A 21722-nucleotide genomic window follows, 5' to 3' on the forward strand; every position below is an offset into this window, starting at 1 on the left:
CCCAAGTGACAGCAACAGCCAGAACTGCGCTAATCCAAAACCAGGAGCCAGGAGCCTCCTCCGAGTCTCCCACAAGGGTGCAGGGTCCCAAGGCTTTGGGCCATCCTCAACTGTTTTCCCAGGCCACAAGCAGGGAGCTGGATGGTAAGTGTGGCTGCCGGGATTAGGACCAGCACCCATATGGGATCCTGGTGCATGCAAGGAGAGGACTTTTAGATGCTAGGCTACTGTGCCAGGACCTATCTCCAATATTTTCTCCCACATATGGCTTGTGTTTTTATTTTCTTGGCAGTAGCTTTTGCAGAACATAGATTTATAACTTCACTGAGGTATAGTTTATGAGCTCTCTCATTTGTGAACTGTGTCTGGAATTGTATATACAAAGTTATCAACAAAGCCAAGAGCATCTAGGCTTTTTTCTCCATGTTATCTATTACTAGTTTTATGGGTTTCCCTTTTACATTTAGGTCTAAGGTTCATCTTGCTCCTGAGTTCACTTTGCGAAGGCTGTACCACCCTGCATCTGGCTTCTCTCTCCCCCTTTTCATCCTTTTTCTACATGCATGTGGATGACCAGCTCTTCCAGCACACATGTTAAAACATCCATCCTTGCTCCAATGTATTGCCTTTGTACCTTCACCAAGACCTAATGACTGCAATTTTGTGGGTCAATATCTAATTTCTCCATTCCGTTTGAATGATTTATGTTTTCACTGATATCATGTATTTTTTAAAGATTTATTTATTTTTATTGGAAAGGTGGATATACAGAGAGGAGAGACAGAGAGGAAAATCTTCCATCAGATGATTCACTCCCCAAATGAGCACAATGGCTGGAGCTGAGCCAATCCGAAGTCAGGAGCCAGGAACTCTTCCAGGTCTCCCATGTTGGTGCAGGGTATCAAGGCTTTGGACCATCCTCAACTGCTGTCCCAGGCCACAAGCAGGGAGCTGGATGGGAAGCAGGGCCACCGGGATTAGAACTGGTGACCATTTGGGATCCTGGTGCGTGCAAAGCGAGTACTTTAACCACTACGCTATCACGCCAGGCCCTATCACATGGTTTTGATTACCACTGATTTATAGTAAGTCTTAAAATGAAGTGAGTCTGTCCTCTCCCTTTGTTCTTTGTAAGTTTCACATTGGATATTTTGAATCATTTGCTTCTCCAAATAAACTTTAAAAATCACTTTGTCAAAATTCACAAAAGAACATGCTGGATTTTACTTGGAATTTTATGATTCTGCTGATCAAACTGCAAAGAACCAGGATCTCTTCACAACACTGCATCAAGAATGTGGAAAATGCTTGCACTCTTCTTTGTACTTTTCTTCATAAAGACCTTGTACATGGTTTGTTAAATTTATAAGCAGTATTTATTTTGGGGAGTGTTTATATAAACCATGTGTTTTTATTTTCAAATTTCACTAATGTATCATGTACGGAGGAAAGTGACTGACTCAGATTTAAGAACTTGGTATTCGGTAACTTTAAACATGAGCTTTTGGGGGGCGTCTGTGTCGATTCTTTGAGATTTTATACATAGACAACCATATAATCCAAAAATAAAATTTTCATTTCCACTTTTTATTTCATTTCTTATCTTATATATTAGCAGCTAGGACATTCAGTAGCAACAAAAGGGGATATCCAAGCCTTACTCTCGTTCTTAATGAGAAAGCTTTGAGTTTCCCACTATAAGCTCTCTTTCAGGCAGGCCTGTTTCCCTCTCACATTGATGAGTTCTACTTTTTTCTGCCTATTTTAAATGATCATGTGATTTTTCTTAAGTATGTTCAACTGATTGTATTGGCTTTTTTAAAAAGAGTTTTTTTTATCGGAAAGGCAGATTAGATTTACAGAGACAAGGAGACAGATAAAAAGATCTTCCATCCACTGTTCACTCTTCAAAGAGCTGCAACAATCTGCCCAAGAGCCAGGAGTTTCTTCTGGATCTAATATGTGGGTGTAGGGTTCTAATGCATTGGGCCATCCTCGGCCGCTTTCCCAGGCCACAGGCAGGGAGCTGGAAGGAAAGTGGAACAGCCGGGAACAAACCAGTGCTCATATGGACCCTAGCACTAGCATAGGGAGGATTAGCCAATTGACTATTGTACCAAGCCTGTATTAACTTTTGAATGTTAAACCAACCCTGAGTAACCAGAATACAAAATTCACTTGGTGAGACCAGTGCAATGGCTCAATAGACTAATCCTCTGATTTGCAGTGCCAGCATGCATATGGGCGCTGGTTCTAGTCTCAGTTGCTACATTTCCCTTCTACCGTCCTACTTATGGCCTGCGAAAGCAGTGAAGGATGGCCCAAGTTCTTGGGTCTTTGCACACCTGGAAGACCCAGAAGAAGCTCCTGGCTCCAGGCTTCAGATTGGTCCAGCTGTGGTTGTTGCACTCATTTGGGGTGTAAACTAATAGTTGGAAGATCTCTCTTTCCAGTTCTCTCTCTGTAATTCTATCCTTTAAATAGAAACAAACAAAACTTTTTTAAAAATCTGATAGTCTAAATTTAAGCTATTTGTCGAAAGACTGAATTTTTCTTTAAGGAGAAATCTAAAATACTCATGAGGATCTAAAAGTTTTCATTATACAGTGATTTTGTTTAAATAGGTCAATGAAAAGCATTTGTAATGGAATATACTATGTATAGATAAAACTGCACAGATTCAACAAGAAAAAATTCACTCAGAAGCTCGAAACCTATCCTCCATCACAAACACTAGACTAAGTACACCATTAAATACTAATGCTGGAATCAAGTCATCTACATTCAAACCCGAGCCCCAGTACTTGCTCATTCTGTGGCTTGCTAGGCTTTATATTTTATTTTAAAATTTTCTCGTTTATTTGAAAGGCAGAGTTACAGAGGTGGGTGAGTGGGGAGATACAGAGAGATCTGCCATCTAGTGGTCCACTCCCCACTTGGCTCAAGGCCTGGACGGGGCAGACCAAAAGCCAGGAGCTTCTTCCAGGTCTCCACTTCGGTGCAGGGGCCCAGGCACTTGCACCGTCTTCTGCTGCCTTCCCAGGAGTGTTAGCAAAGAGCTGAATTAAAATTGGAGAACCTGGAAACAGAACTGGCATCCATTTGGGATGCCACCACCACGGGTGGCAATTTTACCCATTCCTTCACACCACAGGCCCCACAGGCTTTATTTTTATAATCTATAATCAAAAATATTTTATAGAATTTATGAGAATTACAAAAACTAGTAACTCTAAAAACTTAAGACTGATGCCTCTTATGCTAAAGGCATATTGGTTAAAAAAACAAAAAAAGGCATCTAACATGTATAATCTATTTTTTCCCTACAATAATTCTCTAACATGGGTAGCATTTTGCCTTTTATCAGAGATGAAACAAATTTTAAAAAATTAACACTGGCAGGGACAGCACCAAGAATCAGACTCAGGTTTTAGTATCTGTAAATTCAAACTTTATCTCTTTCTGTCTCACTCTCTGTCATTCTACCTTTCAAACAAAATTTTTAAAAAAATAAAATAGATGAGGGCCCAGCTAAAGTCCTCACCTCGCACACGCTGGGATCCCATACGAGCACCAATCCTAATCCCAGTGGCCCCACTTCCCATCCAGCTCCCTGCTTGTGGCCTGGGAAAGCAGCCGAGGACAGCCCAAAGCCTTGAGACCCTGCAACAACATGGGAGACCCGGAAGAGCTCCTGGCTCCTAGCTTCAGCCTGGCTCAGCTCCAACTGTTGCAGTCACTTGGGGAGTGAATCAACCGATGGATGATCTTCCTGTTTCTCCTCCTCTCTGTATATCTGCCTTTCCAATAAAAATAAATAATTTTAAAATAAATAAATAAAATAGATGATTTCAGACTCTATTTCAAAATGACCCCAATAAAAAATACTGGGCAGCAAACTATCATGTTCCAACTCTCTCTACAAACCTATCTTTGTGAACACTTGTAATGATGATTTCAATACACACACACACATATTTCTGGATGAATCCACCATTTACTTCTCCACATACCACCACTCAACCTCAAGACACTATTTTTTTTCCAGTATTATCATGGCAATTTTGGGGTTAAGCTGTTATTCAACAGAACACCAGAATTTACTCCTCCTACCTGCCTGTAACTTTGAACACACTGCACACATTGCCCAATCTTCCCACCCATACCAAGCCATTATTGTACCTTAACTAAACTACTGCACAGCTTTGTAACTAAACTACACTCATTGACATTTGGGAAGTCCCCAGTGGAAAGGATGGCTCACAAGAAATGACACATTACTGAAACTCATATAGTGACAAATCAAGAACACAAAACAAAATTTCTAAGATACAAATACAGGAGGAAGAAGAAAAGGCTGAAGAAAACCTCCAACATGAAAAGAAAATAGAAATACTAGAAGGAAAGTTAAGGTAAATACTAAGGGGAAAACAATCTCACACTGTAACCGGCTTTAGTTCCTGTACGCAGTGGCTACCTACCGCCCAATACTATCAGTACAGGCAATGGTAAATATCTAAACAAGTGTAACAGATTTTTTTCCATTTAAATCTTTAAAAATCACATTTAAAAAAAAATTTTAAGACTTATTTAGTTACTGAAGAGGAAGAGCAACAGGACAACTTTGCTTCTGCTGGTTGACTTCCCAGATGACAGCCACAGCCAAGGCTGGGCCAGGGCGCAGCGATCCCCACAGGTGTGCGGGACTTAACATTTGGCCACCTGTGGGTGATCTCCAAGAGCAGAAAGGGGTTGAACCAGCGTTCTCAGAGTGGATGCCAGAGTCCACAGAAGCACTGTAACCCGTGTGCCACAATGCCCTAAAAATTTTTTTAATTATAATACTGTTGGGCCCGGCGGCGTGGCCTAATGGCTAAAGTCCTCGCCTTGAACGCCCTGGGATCCCATATGGGCGCCAGTTCTAGTCCCGGCAGCTCCACTTCCCATCCAGCTCCCTGCTTGTGGCCTGGGAAAGCAGTCGAGGACGGCCCAATGCATTGGGACACTGCACCCGCGTGGGAGACCTGGAAGAGGTTCCTGGTTCCCGGCATTGGATCGGCGCGCACCGGCCCACTGCGGCTCACTTGGGGAGTGAATCATCGGACGGAAGATCTTCCTCTCTGTCTCTCCTCCTCTCTCTGTATATCTGGCTTTGTAATAAAAATAAATCTTACAGAAAAAATTATAATACTGTTGATATTGCAAGGTAATACATACAACTACAATGTCAAGGTTAATCAAGGAGTTAAGGGACCTATATGGTTACAAAGTTCTACATTTTAGACGAAAATTAATGAGAAAATGAATGATATAATATTAACTATAGAACTTTTTTGTGTGTGTGGCTCCAGATCAGGAAGTTTTAATGCTAACACGCAGGAAGAGTCCCCATGTAGTACAAAAATATGTCTTGATACAAACTTTTTTGTGACTTTTCCCATTTTGTGTCTTTACAACAGGACCTCTCCGTGTGTGGTAGCCAGTGAGGGCGGACCCAAGCTCCTCTCATTTGCTTTGCCGGAAACGTGACCAGAGCCTGGTCTGACCCGGGAAGGGGCTGCTTAACTATAGAACTTAACCTTTCCCTGTTTATTGTAATCGCAGGGAAACCAAGAAAAGCAGCAGAAGTACTAACCGACATATAAAAAATGTTTGAACAAAGTTCAAAAGAACATAGAAAAGGGCGAAAAGAGTCAAATAAAAAGCAACATAATGAGAGCACCAGCAAACACTGTGAGGCTATATACTCTAAAACGGCAGCCACGGATGTGGTCAGATTCAGCTCCCAGGAGGTTTTAGCATCCTGAACACACCTAGCTGGTATAAGCATGGTACCAGGCCCCAGGGCCCGGAGCAGCTCAGTATACTAATCTTCAGGATCATCTGATTAGTTTGAGTAGGGCAGTTCGACTTGGGTATCTCTTAAATAATGCAGAGTTCTCTCAAACACAACTTCCTCTAACTCTGTCCTTGGAAGCTCAGTTTTTATTTGTTGTAATGCCTTGGCCCCGTTCAGTGCTGCAGCAGGCTAACTCTCTGCCTGTGGTGTTGGCATCCCATAGGGCGCCAGTTAAAGTCCTGGCTGTTCCATTACCAAGCCAACTCCCTGCTAATGGCCTGAAGAGCAGCAGAGGATGACTCAATGCCTTGGGACCCTGCACCCACATGGAAAATCCCACAAAAGCTCCTGACTCCTAGCTTTGGACTGACCCTGCTCAGGCCACTATGGCCATTTGAGGAGTGAACCAGCAGATGGAAGATCTCTGACCCTCTTCTACATTCTAGTAAAAATAAATTTTAAAAGAAAAAAAAATGGGTTGCCTCTCAGATTTACACACTGCAGCTTTGTCTCTCAACAGTGGAAGGTGAGGAGTATCTGTACAGACGCATGGCAGACCGCAAGTGAAAAATTAGGACTGGCAGATAAACCACACTGTCCAACTCACTCTGCATTGGAATGTTGAGCATTATGTTGAGAGTAAACAGACCAGGAAACATGTGAGACCTGGACAGAGTGCTAGGGTCACACTTCACAAGGATGGGCTGCCCTGTTCAGGATCAGACGGTCTGTCCTCAAAACCATGAGATGTGTGCTCAGGACCATACATTTATAGCATCCATCTGTGCAGCAACAAGGCTCAGTGAGAAGCTGTGACAGGCTCCTTTGATGGTCTGCTGGAACAGAGTTCCAGAACCACAACTCGGCACTTCCTGACCATAGTGTTCAGCGCAGAGTGCACAGACGAAGCAGGGATCTGACTGAGCGCTCCGCAGACTGCTCTGCGAATGCGCTTTGCTCCTGGGACATGCCTGAACACAACCACCAAAAGCCAAGCATTTCTTGCCCGGCAATATTCTCTGAAGCAAGAACACATATGGTTCAAACGTCGGCAAAATGTGAGAGAAATCAATGCTGAAAGACAGTGTCTTCTACATTCATTTGCAGTCAAGACTTCATTTGACAGCAAATATATTTTAATTCAGCTCTAGTCTGGTCTCTGTTGATCACATTATCCGGGTCACCAATGACTCCAAGATGGCAAACTTGTCCGTTTGGCTTTAGAGTTACCTTTGCCCTGCTGTGTGTGTCAAGTGGACTAGCAAAGAATCTGATTAGCCACTGACCTCTGCCAAAGTACAGGAAACCAGACAGGCTCCAGCTTCCTGGCAGGGGAGGCACCTGGATGAAAGGATTAGATGGGCACAAGAACCTGGGCAGTGTCCCCAGCACCTGGACGTCTCATCACAGTATCCCTCATGTTGTGGAAAGCCATGGCTGCTGCCATGAGCCATACTGTCTTTGGATGATGTAGCTACAGTTTTGGGTGTAACCTCCCCCACAGTTACCTGTATGAACCAAAGTACTCACCTATGGCATCATAACACAGAGCTCAATCATTTATTTGTTTGCCAAGGGGCCAGGACTCGGGGCAAAAGGCAGTTTATCTGACATATAACGGTATATAACACTAAATTCATTGTGATAATGTAAGAGAATTCACTTTGGGTTCATCTTTCTCGAGCAGAACACAGATTTTGCTTTTTTTTTATTGCAAAGTCAGATTTACAGAGAGAAGTAGAGATAAGAGAAAATGATCTTCCATCTGTTGGCTTACTCCTTAAATGAACACAATGGCCAGAGCTGAGCTGAGCTGAGCTGAGCTGAAGCCAGGAGCCAAGAATTTCTTCTGGGTCTACCACGTGGGTACAAGGCATTGAGTCATCCTCCGTTGCCTTCCCAGGCTATAAGAAAGAAGCTGGAGGGCCCAGCAGCGTGGCCTAGCAGTTAAAGTCCTCGCCTTGAAACACACCAGGATCCCATATGGGTGACGGTTCTAATCCCAGCAGCTCCACTTCCCATCCAGCTCCCTGCTTGTGGCCTGGGAAAGCAGTCGAGGACAGCCCAAAGCCTTGGGCCCCTGCACCCGTGTGGGAGACCCGGGAGAAGTTCTTGGATCCTGGCTCAGGATCGGCACAGCTCTGGCCGTTGCTGTCACTTGGGGAATGAATCATCAGACGGAAGATCTTCCTCTCTGTCTCTCCTCCTCTCTGTATATCTGACTTTGTAATGAAAATAAATAAATCTTTAAAAGAAAAAAAAACAAACAACAAAAAGGTGGAACAGCCACAAGTCAAACTGCATTCAAATGGGACACTGGCACCTCAGGCAGAGGATTAGGGTGTCTTGCCACCATGCCTGTCCCAAGATTTTTGCCTTTAAAAAAAGAATGGTATAATGGAAATCTTAACAATAATCTGATCAATGATGACACTGAATACAAACACTAAACACGGAAGTGATCTGCTAGAAGGACCCAACTAGAGGGTAGCAATAAATGATACTTTTAGGTACCCTAAGCTGACAGCAAGCAGACAAAAAAAAAAAAAAAAAGAAAGAAATACCATGCAAAATAATAGTAATAAAGTAAGACAGCTGGCATACCAACATTATTATCAAACAAAACAAATCTTGAAGACAAAGAGTACTAGCAGACATAAGTGGAACTCAAAATATCTAAAGCAAGAAATTAAGGGGGGATACTCCCATAATTACAGCATATTTTAACACCTCTTACTTAGCAATTAATAGGATAACACAAAAATGAAAACTGAAAAGCCATGGGAGGTATCCACAATGTTTAAGAGTAAACTCAACAGCTAGAAGCAGAGACCGTGGTCTGGCAGGGAACTCAGGACATAAAATAAGAAAGCCAAGAGTGAAAAATGTCCACACTGAGAAAGTGGAGCTAATCCAAACAAGAAGCTTCGTGTCTCCTTTCTTTTAAAAGACCCAGAGGACAAGGAATGACAAAGGAGACCAGGGGTTTTTATCATTTGTATTTCAATCGTACTATCTGTTTAAAACAAACAAACAAACAACAACAAAAACCAAGAGGTAAAAGAAACTTGCCTTCAAGCTGAATCAAGCTCAATGAAAGATTACTGTGGGTACCGTGAAACCACTTAGGTTTACCTAACAGTTGATGACCAAACCTTTTTTATAATTTTTTAAAATTCATTTATCTTTACTTTGAAAGGCACAGAAAAAGACAGACACAGAGGGATCTTCTGATCACCAACTCACTCCCCAAATGCCCAGGGCTGGGCCAGGCCAAAGCCAGGAGTCCAGAACTCAAGCAGGTCTCTGCAGTGGGTGGCAGAGATGCAAACACTTGAGCCATTATTTGCTGCCTCCCAGGCTGAGCATCAGCTAGAAGCCAGATCATAAAAGGAGTACCTACGAGTAAAATCCAGCACTCTTTTTTTAACATCAACAAAATTTTAAAAAATTAATTTAAATGATGTTTACATAGCCAATCAGGGTGGGAATGATATACGGTTAGGGGGAATAATCATTGTTTCCAAACTTCGTATTTCTTTTTCCCATTTCTGGAGGGAGGGGGATATAAGGGGATAGGCCATACTCAGCTTCCCAATCATCCCAGTGCCCGAGGATGGAGCAATGCCACCTAATATCAACCCAGAGTCACAATGCGGCACCTGCTCCGAGGGTTCTGCCCAGGTGGATGCAATAGTTCCAAAATGCTGTCAATCTCATCGATCTATGAATGAAGAATTCCTTCCAATGTCCATTGGCTGACACAATCGACTTTATAGTGTCCATTCACCCAGATATTTGCTGTCATCATTTGGCTGAGGTAGTTGTCCGTATGTTCCGTTATCCATTCTCTGCTATGGTGATGTCCTCTGCAAGTCCCAATGGTCGGCCATCTAGCACTCCATCCTTTACACTGAGAAGGCCCAGTTCTCCTAGGTAAGCTCATGGACCTAAGCCACGCGACCTGGGCCAAGCCATAACCCCCACACCCGGGGCTCACAGACATGGCACCCACCACACAGATGGGTCCAAGGACCTGGGCCAGGAGACCCAAGCCCCACCAGATCTCCCACCCTGGGGCTCACAGACCCAACACCCACCACACAGGTGGGCCTTAGGACCTGGGCCAGCAAGCCCAGGCCCCTCTGGGTCCCCCACCCGTGGGGCTCCTGGATCCAGCACCCACAAACAGGCAGGCCCAGTCACCTGGGCCAGGAGACCTAGAGCTCTCCAGACCCTCTCCCCATCCTTCACTCAGGTGGGCTGAAAGTCCTGGGCCATATGACCTGGGACCTACTGAAACTCCCCCCACCCCTGGGGCTCACAGATCCAGCACCCACCTCGCAAGCAGGTCTAAGGGCTCTCGGACCCGGCACCCAGTGCCCCCCAGACTGGCATGGCTCATCTCTTCCTCGGCATACACCAGCAGGTACTTCAGCCTAGTTTGATCCAACCTGCCCCCAGTCCAGCTTGTGCCGGTTAGTGCTTCAGCCTAGCCTTGCCCAGTCATCCCCTAATCCCAGCTCAAGTGTGAACTGGTTGGTGTCGTGGCCCGACTTGGCCCCTCCTGCACCCCAACATGGTTATCGAATCTAGTGGATGTTATGAACTGGCCCAGCCCGGCCCACTCTCTGACCTGACCCACATGTATGCCGGTGGGTACTGTAATCTGGTCTGGTTTGGGCTGCTCCTTGCCTTGGTTCTTGTGCTTACTTCAAGGACTGCAACCTGACAAAGGAATTCAACAAACTCCTCTATCCGGTTTCCTCCCAGTGGCAGATCTTGCACATACCAGCGGGTCCTTGGCCCAGGCTGACTTTGTATACCTGTTGTCCTGGCAGGAACGGTGACCTTGCGCAATCAGCCCATACCCTTTCCAGTTCTTACTGTTGGGTACTGCAGCCCAGCTACTCCTGGTCCGTACCCAGACACAGCTCTCACATGGTCCAGCAGAAGCTGAGATTCAGCCTAGCCTGTTCTACACCCACCCTGACTCTCACCAGCACCAGTGGGTGTTGGAGTGTAGCCCAATCTGGTCCTCTCCCGACTTAGTCCACATCCGTGCAGAGGGAGATTGCTGCCATGTTCAGGCCAGGACAATGCACAAAGTCTGGCTCTTGTGTTCACCAGTGAGAATTCCAGCCCAGCCGGGACATCCTCTTAGCTCCCCAACCAGGCCTATTCCCAGCTACAGTTCTTGTGCGTGCCAACAGAGACTGCTGTTCCACATGGGTGGGCCCACATATTCCCCTACAGATTCCACCCCCAGACCTGAGTCACTCACGTATTTGTCAAGTTCATGGCCCAGTCTCACAGTTTCCCTTCCCTTTTCTGATGCTTGCTGGTGGATTCCATGTTGTAGCCCTTCAAGTAGAGTGGCCTTGTCCATTTTCATGTGGATATGAACCTCTTCTGGAACTCATCTGGATATGAACCCTCAGGTCTCCACTCATCCCCCCCCCCATGCCATTTCCCAGACTCCCCACCAACCCACACCCCCAAACCCCCAGAGTGTACCACCGAGCAACCCCAGAGCTTCACGCAGCACCATTGGTGCCCAGTTCCCTGGTTCCCCCGCAACTGAAGCCACACAGCTGGGAGGGTCAAGCACCTGCACCTCAGCCCAGACTCACCTGAGCTCCACCCACAAACCAAGCACTCTTGATATGGCACTGATGATTCCCAACTAGCAACACTACTAACCACTGTACCACACATCCACCCCAATTGCCACACTCTTATGTTTACATGCTTTTTAGGTCCTGTATGACTGCAAATGGAATAACATCATAATGAAAGTTCTGCAGCCTTTCATGATTTTTAACTCAGCTGATATGCTTACAAATAATAATAAGCTCTGCTGCCTAATCATGAACAGAATCTTAGTTTAAAAAAAAAAATGAAGAGAGGCAGGCACTATGTTGCTCACTGTTAATCTAACATATGAACTCCTAGATTCCATAGCTGAGCACCCAGGATCAAGTTCTACTTCCTTAGGATGTAGCTTCCTCCTACTGTGTACTTTGGGAGATAGCAGGTGATAGCTCAAGTATTTGGGTTCTTGTCTCCCGTGCAGGAGACCTGGACTAAGATCTAGGCTCCTGGCTATGGCCTAACCCAGGAGCAGTTGTTGCAGCCATTCAGGGGAATCAATCAGCACACGGAAAATCTCTCCATCTCTGTCACTGTCTCTCAAATAAATAAATATAAATAAGTAAGTATTTTAAAATGGGATCGAAACCTAATTCATACCCAGCCATTCTACTACTGCTTATATACTCAAAAGATTTCAACATGATAAACACAAGATACCTGCACCATCATGTTTATAACAGCACTGTTCACAATAGCCAAAAATTAGATTTCACCAAAGTATCCATCATCAGATGAGAACATCATTCATCTTTGAAAAGAGAATAAAGTGGTTCTGGGGCAATGGCTCAGTGACTAAACCCTCACATTGCATCTGCCAGGATCCCACATGGGCACCGGTTCATGTCCTGGCTGCTCCACTTCCCATCCAGCTCCCTGCTTGTGGCCTGGGAAAGCAGTAAGCAGTAAAGAATGGCCCAAAGTCTTGGAACCCGGCACTCATTTGGGAAAACTAGAAGAAGTTCCTGGCTCCTGTTTTGACTGGCTCAGTTCCAGTCATTGTGGCCACTTGGGGAGTGAACCAGTGAACAGAAGATCCTTCTGAAAAAAAAAAAAAAAAGATCTTTCTGTATCTCTTTTCTGTAAATCTTCCCTTCCAATAAAAATGCAAATAAATCTTTTTTTTAAAAAAAGAGAGAGAATAAACTTCTACCATTTGAAGCAAAATGAATTCAACTGGAAGACATGTTGAGTGAAATCAGCCAGACCCAGAAGGATTAAACACTGCATGTTCTCCCACGTATGTGGGAGCTAACGTTTAAACAATAAAATGTCTCTATCAGTACTGCTGCAAATATAATTTTGTAAAACCTTGTTTTATACTTTTGTCAAGCCAATGGTTAAAAATAATATACTACTGTAGTTTTAATGATCTGTGACTACATTACAATTTACTACATATGGGTGAGATGGTCATGTTTCCATTCAACTGTTATTCACGCCATGTATGCCCATTAAACTAGGATCCTTATGCTCTTGATAAACTTATTTGGCGAAGTGTTAAGTTTTTTTTTAACATAATGCAAATTTAAAATAAGATTTCTCAAAAACTAAAAAAAGAGAAAAGAGAAGAAGGAAGGGTGTGAGGGACAGGAACAAGGAAAAGGGGAAAGGAAAACCATTATGTTCTTAGAACTGTATCTATAAATTAGACTGAACCTGTCAAAAACAATTTAAATGCTAATATTTAAAAAATAATAAAAAATAAAAGCTAACTTAAAGTGCCAAAAAAAAAAGAGGCAAAAAAAAGAAGGTAAAGAAAATGATACTAAGAATTCCGCTCCTTCCATAACATCTAGAAACACTTTTTCTCCTGCCCATGCAGACCAATAACTTAACCACTTCACTTGTTTGCAAATATAATCTACTGGTCTGAAGACAAATTACACAAAAATATGTCTTACCAGCCATATTTCATTACTCTAGATGCATTCACTGGCACTATTCTAAAAGCAAAGGTCACACCTAAATTATGATCATTAAGTGTATTAACATGTGGCACCAGTGTTATGGCGTGATGGGTCAAGTGACGGTCTGCAACACCAGCAACCCACACGAGCACAGGCTTGAGTCACAGCTGTTCCACTTCTATCTAGCTCCCTGCTAACGCTCCTGGGAAAGCAACTGAGGATGCCCTAACTGCCCTGGCCCCTGAAGCCACAGGAGACCCAGAAGAAGCCCTGGCCTTCAGCTTCAGTCTGGTCCACTCCCTGCTACTACAGCCATTTCAGAGGTAAACCAGAGATGATCTCTTTCTGTAACTCTGCCTTTCAAGTAAATTACAATTAATCTTAAAAATAAAAAAGAATTTAAACACTATATCAGCTATTCATTACTACTTTTATAGCACAATTTTGTAAACTATGTATCCTTTTATAAAAATACCATTATCCCCATGCATGCAACTTTAAACATGCAGAAAAGGAACTTTCATTTTGTTCAATAACTTATTTGGTACCTACATTAAGAACAGAACAATAGTACAAACTACTACATCCCACAGTATACAATCTTGTGAGGCAATATACACCACAAATTAAGTATCATGAAAAGGATAAATTAAGTGCATGTTAAAAGAATGCACAGAACTTAAAGAGTGGAAATGGGGCCAGGCGCGTTGGCCCAGCGGCTAAAGTCCTCACCTTGAACGCACAGGGATCCCATATGGTCTATGGTTCTAATCCCAGCTGCTCCACTTCCCATCCAGCTCCCTGTTTGTGGCCTGGGAAAGCGGTCGAGGAGGCCCAAAGCCTTGAGATCCTGCACCCGTGTGGAAGACCCAGAAGAGCTCCCGGTTCCTGGTTTCGGATCGGTGCAGCTCTGGCCATTGCTGTCACTTGGGAAGAGAAACATCGGATGGAAAATCTTTCTCTCTGTCTCTCCTGCTCTCTGTATATCTGACTTTGCAATAAAAATACATACTTTTTTTAAAAAAAGAGTGGAAATGGAGGCGCCAGTGTATGTTTTGATATAGTAAGTTAAGCTGCCACGTGCACCAAAGGCATACCATATGGGTTCTGGCTTCCAGCCCAACTGCCCCACTTCCCACTCAGCTCCCTGCTAAGGCCCTGGGAAAAGCAGCAGCAGATGTTTTGGCCAAGTGTTTGGACCCCTCTCCCCCAAGCGGAAGACATGGAGAAAGCTCTTGGCTCCTAGCTTCAGCCCGGGCCACACCAAACTGTTAGCTCCTATCTCTCCTCTTCCTACCTCCTTTCCTCTCTGTAACACTGCCTTTCAAATACTGAATGTTTGAGAGAGAATGAAATGGGAGTGATGAGGCACATGATGAGGGAATATTTCCTAAAGAAAATAATATCTAAACAGAGACATGGATAAAGAGTACAAATTAGTCCCAGAGCAAGAAGGAAAAAAAGACTAAAACGAACTAATACATTCAAAGGCCAGAAAGCAAGAGACAGCAAGGTTTCAGGTGGTGGCTGGGGAGTGGCAGGTGGGAGAGCGGGATTATTGCCTCTCACAGTAAGCGTGCAATGGAATAACGTAGGCAGGGAGGGGTAAGCCGTGGCTCGGGCTGTTCTCCCAAGGCTGCAAACAAAAGCCTCAATCATGTCAAGTGTCATTTCCAGAGAAATCAAACAAAATGTCATCTCAGATAAATAAAAAGTCTTCCATAGATAAGGAGAACAAATATTCTATAACAGCTTCCCTATCAGATTTCTTCAGTCCAACTAACAGACTACATATTTTAAGACCCAAAAATTAGTAAAGAGGTTAACATCGTCACATTAAAAGATCTTTCAACAGAATAAATCCAGTGTAACTCCTATACTCTCAAAGCTTCTGACCAAACAGCACAACTTCTTTACATGATGGTTTAGGCAATTCAGGAAAAACGTCATAGGCAAGGTAAACCACAGTACATTCCTGACCCTTTAAAATATTAAGTTGCTCATGTTCAAACACATCCTAAAATTAAGCAAGTCCAAACCTTGAAATAATCTGATGTAAACCTAAACTACTATAGCATTTTCCAACTTGTATTGGGACATCTTAAACAAGATTTTTACCCACATTTTAATTACAATTTCTTCTGAAGGAAACCACTAACAACATAGCCTGAAAGCAGGCATTAGATGATTAATAATCACCTGGTAAATAAGCTAGCCTTACTTAAAATTATCTTGTTGGTAAATTTCCATTGATAGTATTGTTTTTAAGAATTTATTTATTTGAAAGAGTTACAGAGTTCTTTCATCTGCTGGTTCGCTCTAAAAAAATGTACTCTACAGCTATTTAAATTGAATCAGAACTATAAATACTCATAGAAAATATATATAAAATTTTAAGTGATGTATTACCAACACACACACAATCAGACAATGGTTTAGAATGCAGGTCACATATTAAGAAAAGAATCAAAACAGTTTATAAATAATCAACATAAAACAGATGAGGAAATTCAAAACCATGTCCTCAACTTCACAGTCAATGAAGGTATAGCAGGCACAGCCACTGTGTTTCATGGGTTTCCCTATTCAACAACTCTAGGACACATCATTCAGACAGGAACGAGGAGAGGGAAACTAAGCAATAGCGTTAAGCTGGAAGAAAATGCAACTACCCCATAAGGGCACTAGTTTCCATCCTAGCTACTCCACTTCTGATCCAGCTCCCTGCTAATAGCCTGGCAAAAGCAGCAAAAGATGGTCCAAGTGTTTGGACCTCTGTAACCCAGCGTGGGATACTTAGACAAATTCACGACTCTTCAGCTGGGCCTAGTGCTCGTGATGGATTGTGGTCATCTGGGGAAGTGAAACAGCACACAGAAGACCTCTTACTCTCCCTCTCTTTCAAAGCAAATAATAAATCTGCAAGAAAAAGAATGAAAGAAAAAGAGAAGAGGAAGAAAGGAGAAAAGGGGATCTTCTGATGCAAACAAACCAGGGAGAGAGAATGTCAGGTAATAAGTACATGTAAAGTCAGGAAAATGAGAAAATACCAAGGCAGGCATTTGGTCTAGAAGCTCAAAACGCACCACCATCCATACAGAAATGGCCAGGCTCTGCTCTCCACCCAGCTTCCTGCTAAAGCACCTCCGGCACTAGAGATGGTTTAAGTGTCCGGGGCCCCCAACACCCATGTGAGAAACCAAGATGGAGTTCCTGGCTCCTAGAGCCAGCCTGGTCCAGACTTGGCTGTCACAGGCTTTTGGGGTGTGAACCAGCCAATGAAGACATCTCTCTCTATATATGCACCCTCTCTGCTGCTCTCCCTTTCAAATAAATATTTGAGATTTCTTAAAAAGAGAGGTAAAAAGTTTTCTTAGTATCAGAATAAAGAAGAAATTTCAAGTAGCATGTCCATAGTGTCAATATAATAAAGAAATCAAGCAAGACAAGAAAAGTACCTATTAAATTATGTAACTGGGTATAAACCAAGAAATTCGGTAGAAAAATAAACCAAATTTAAGTTTACTGATCAATTCAAAGATAACAAACAAGTGAGATCAGTGTAATCAGGCTAGCCAAAAAAAGGTGATAATCGGCATAAGGTAAAAGACCCTAGTGCTTGGGGCTGGCACTGTGGTATTGCAAGTTACACCACTGCCTGCAATGCTGGCAACCTTTACGGGTACCAGTTAGTTCTAGCTGCACCACTTCCCATCTACCCCTCTGCTGATGAGCCTGGGAAAACAGCACAGGCTGTCCCGTCTTAGGGCCCTTGCATCCACATAGATCTGGATGAAGCTCCTGGCTTCAACCTGGACCAGCCCCCACAGCTGTGGCCATCCAGGAAGTGAACCAGTAGATGAAAGATTTCTCTCTCTCCCTCTTTAACTCTACCTTTCAAATAACAGAACGTAACATAATGTAATGTGTTGTAACATAAGAAAACGTAATGTAACGTAACAAGAATGAAAAAAATGAAAGGAAACCACAATCTCTGGAAAAAAATACTGTATATGAGGGTATTTCATGTTTGTGGAAAATGTAATTAAAAGATAAGCTTATTGGGCCCGGCGGCATGGTCTAGCGGCTAAAGTCCTCGCCTTGAAAGCCCCGGGATCCCATATGGGCGCCGGTTCTGATCCCGGCAGCTCCACTTCCCATCCAGATCCCTGCTTGTGGCCTGGGAAAGCAGTTGAGGACAGCCCAATGCTTTGGGACACTGCACCCGCGTGGGAGACCCGGAAGAGATTCCTGGTTCCCGGCATCGGATCGGCGCGCACCGGCCCGTTGCGGCTCACTTGGGGAGTGAATCATCGGACGGAAGATCTTCCTCTCTGTCTCTCCTCCTCTGTGTATATCTGGCTGTAATAAAATGAATAAATCTTTAAAAAAAAAAAAAAATAGATAAGCTTATTTTTTGCAAAAAAAAGATTTTAGGTCCAAGGTTATTTTTTCCATGAAGAATGAAATATTCTTCAAAAATTTTTCTTCAACTTTTTAAAGATCCCCCAATCCAAAACACGTTCTCTTAGGTTAGGCAGTCTGCCTTGCAGCTGTATGTTCCTGTGCATTCTTGCTGAGTGTGCTCATCTACAAAGCTTGCCACTTCCTGATACTGGGCTAATTCTTGCAATAAGTAACATAAGCAAAAAAGATTAAGGCAACCACAGCATGTAACCTCCCTCCCAAGGAGAAACCAACTAGCCAGCTTGGTGCTTGCTAGTGTGCTGCCTGCTTACAAAGAAAGGCATGCAGCACCCTAGACCCTGAGTCTCTCAGACGTGACTGAACGCCAGCACACAAGCCCATGTGAACACTCATCCGACCGGTGGCACCTGGGAAAACCTACACAAATATGCTGATGCTCAGGCTGCTTGTCCGGCCGTGACTAATGTCAGCTGTGACCTGAGAGTCCCAGGTTCTCTGCCATCAGACATGAAACATTAACAAACTTGTCAGTTTACAAACTGAGTTCTTATTTATCATGAATCAGTCTCTAAATTTTATGTTACTTAACTCTCACAATCATCCACAGTGAGGCAGATGCTAATAGGAGGAAACAGACTTTAACTAAACCAATGTTTCACAGATTCCCAAACACACAGCCTGAACGACTTTCAAGCTTGGTTTTAATCAATTAATTGTTAGGGTTCATTTCCAAAAAAAACTTAAACACTCCAGAAACAAGGGCAACATATCCACACCTTAGCAGTATGAAAAATAACATCAAAATTATGGATTTCAAATTATGTTCTGAAAAAAAAATATTTCAATACAGTTAATATAATCTTAAAATGTAAAAAAAAAAAAAAAGGAGAATGGGGGTGTTTTGGCACAGTGGCATTAACACACTTGCCCTCCCCTTGCAGTGTGGGCACTCTCATGGGCACTAGTCCCAGCTGCTCCACTTGGCAATCCAGCTCTCTCCTTACGGCCTGGCAAAGCGGTAGAGGACAGCCCAAAGCCTTTGGACCCTGCACTAACGTGGGAGATCAGGACAAATCGCCTGGCTCCTTGGTTCCAATCGGCTCAGCTACAGGTGCTACAGTCATTTGGGGAGTGAACCAGTAGATAATAAAAATAAATTAAGAAATAAAGAAGGAACGAAGGAAGGAAAGAGATACAAAATAAGAGGGAAAGAAAGCCTACACAAAACCACAAAAACTTTGGTCTTTGCTCAAAGATTAGAGCCAGGGTAAACAAGTCCAAATCAATGTCATTACTGAAGATTTTTCCTTTGTTCTAACATGTTAATATATGCTGTAAATCCTACCAGAACACCTTTTATCACCCTGGAATACAGCTTAGTAAACTGCTGTTATAAACCCTACTGCGCATTTAACTTACACATAGAATACTTTAAATCTTAGTAGTCAGCTTGGTGCAGGTACATAAATCATCCTTTGAAAAAGAGAAGATCAAAGGTAGAATGTAGTGTAACAGCTGCAAGCCACATCTGACTACTTTATACTTTGGCCACGATACTCTGTTCCAATACCAAGCACAAAATTCCCATTACACCGGTCCAGTGAGGTAGCCTTGCAGCTAAAGTCCTCGACTTACATGTGCCAGGATCCTATATGGGCACTGATCCCAGGGGCCCAGCTTCCCATTTAGCTCCCTGCTTGTGGCCTGGAAAGCAGTCGAGGACGGCCCAAAGCATTGGGACCCTGCACCCATGTAGGAGACCTGGAAGAGCCTCTGGGCTCCTGGCTTCGGATTGGTGCAGTACCAGCCATTGTGACCACTTGGGGAATGAATCAGTGGACAGAAGATTTTCCTCTCTTTTATCTGACTTTCCAACTAAAATAAATCTTAAAAAAAATTCCCATAACTCCTCTCTGTCTCTCCTCTTCTCTGTATATCTTTGCGAAAAAAATTTAATAAATCGTTTTTTAAAAATTCCCATAACACAATGAAAGCCCACATCACATTTAGTTTTTTTCTTAAGTTAGAAGAGCTACAAGCAAGACTTTCTGCAGCTCTATACCGTTACCCACTGCTTTACTCAACAGATTCAGGCCCCTTTACCAATGAAAGCAAAGAAGTGAGAGAAAAAAAAAAGCAGCTTCCAGGTGTAGCCTGTCCACTGATAAAGGGTAGTGAGCCACTCAGGTGTTCCTGGCATCCCTCATAGGTTTTCAAACTAGAGAACTGAATTTGAACTCTTTAAGCAACTATTCAATTACGACTGCACATCATTTTGCTCTACAGATACTTGTCTATCTCCTACAGATCAACAAAATGAAGCTGACTGCTCCAGTCATTTATCTGTGCAGAGTCTTCAAAACAAAAACAAAGACAGCCACAAAATGTTTGTGCTCATCATATGACCCTATGAGGCAGAGATGAAATTGAGCCTCAGTTAAAAAGACAACTGCCAACTTCAGTTCAGCTGCCTTCTCTGGGATACACTTAGACAAGGTTATCAAACCTCCTCAATAAAACTGACAAGAATTATGTTACATAGCCAGAATCTCTGAAATACTGAAATTAAAATCCAAATGTAAGCTATGCTAAAATTCTCTACCATTCTGCCCTCTAAGGAAAACAAGGGCGATCTGATCCTATCTACTGCAGTTGACCAGTGCCTTCGGGATTGATTCCTGCCCTTTGCACTCAAGAAAGGCCTCCACCCAACCTGCTAGGACACTGCTTCTCCCTGAAATCTGACACTGCCCACATGTCTTGAAATATGTGATGATACTTGTAGAACACTTATTTTTAAGATACAATTACATCCATTAAAAATGTTTTGAGGAGTAACTTGAGTATGAGAACAAGGCTGAGTCCAGTTAGCAAAAGCACCCATAGAGTACTCAAGTCAGCTTAGATCATGACACAAGTCAAACCGATACCGGGATTCAACACGTATTGTCCACGTTTTAATTTTTGCTACTATTTATTAAAAATAAGAATACTTTTCAAACAGTGAAATCACCACAAGCATATACAACGACAACTTGAAAACGTCTTCCTCGCTGGGCTGGCAGCAAAAATACTTTCAGAACATTCACAGCACGGATAACCTGGAGGTTTTTCAGGATGTAAAGCACACGCCAAAGGGGCATCCCATGCTTTATAAAAGTGCAAAATTGCACACGCGAGACCTCACATCCTTCATATTGTCAAAACGTACTTCTTACTAGAAACCCGCAGTACACAGTAAGTCTGCAAAAGGATTTCGAAGGTACAATCTGGGACAACACATGTACATTGTGAAAGGAAACCTTGAAGTCCACCATCAGCAGTTCATGGTGCTTTCCTCTCACCCTCAGTAAATAAGTTTAACTATATTAACAACTCAAAGTTTGTAGAGTACCCCCCGACACAGCTTCAAAAGAAGAAACCATTTCGAGTCCATTTTCAAACAGGGTTTACAATAAGTATGTCCCAAACACCACTACAGAATGAAAACATCAAAGAAAAAAAAAGGGAAAGAATTTTGACACAGGAAAAACACATCTCAGGTATTTGAAGACTTAAGGCGGAAAATCTTGTGCTAAATGAAAACAAATTTTTCAAACAAGATTATTATTTGTTTCTAATGAGACTTCGTTGCTGTCCCATTGCCGGGGGCAGGGGGAGCCTCCACTTTCAATACTACCATAATGGAAAAGGACAACATATCAAGGTTAACTAGAACAGAGACAAGATCCTTACTATAGCTCCTCTCTCCAGCTCCCTGACTCCTAACGCACGTAGACACCCAGGCCACGTCCCCCACCCTACACGGAGCTCACCTCTCTTCCCACCCACCCCATTTATGACGCCGAAAGCTCCCTAGGCAGGTCCTTGAACACAGTCCCATTTCCAGGACG

General features: G+C 43.2%; 1 protein-coding gene across 1 annotated transcript in view; it reads right to left on the reverse strand.

Annotated features, from left to right (window-relative positions):
• NDFIP2 (Nedd4 family interacting protein 2) overlaps positions 1 to 21722 on the reverse strand; it is a 54605-nt gene that overhangs the window by 32032 nt on the left and 851 nt on the right. The window lies entirely within an intron of this gene.

The sequence above is a fragment of the Ochotona princeps genome, chromosome 12, assembly GCF_030435755.1.
Source record: "Ochotona princeps isolate mOchPri1 chromosome 12, mOchPri1.hap1, whole genome shotgun sequence".
Taxonomy (NCBI): domain Eukaryota; kingdom Metazoa; phylum Chordata; class Mammalia; order Lagomorpha; family Ochotonidae; genus Ochotona; species Ochotona princeps.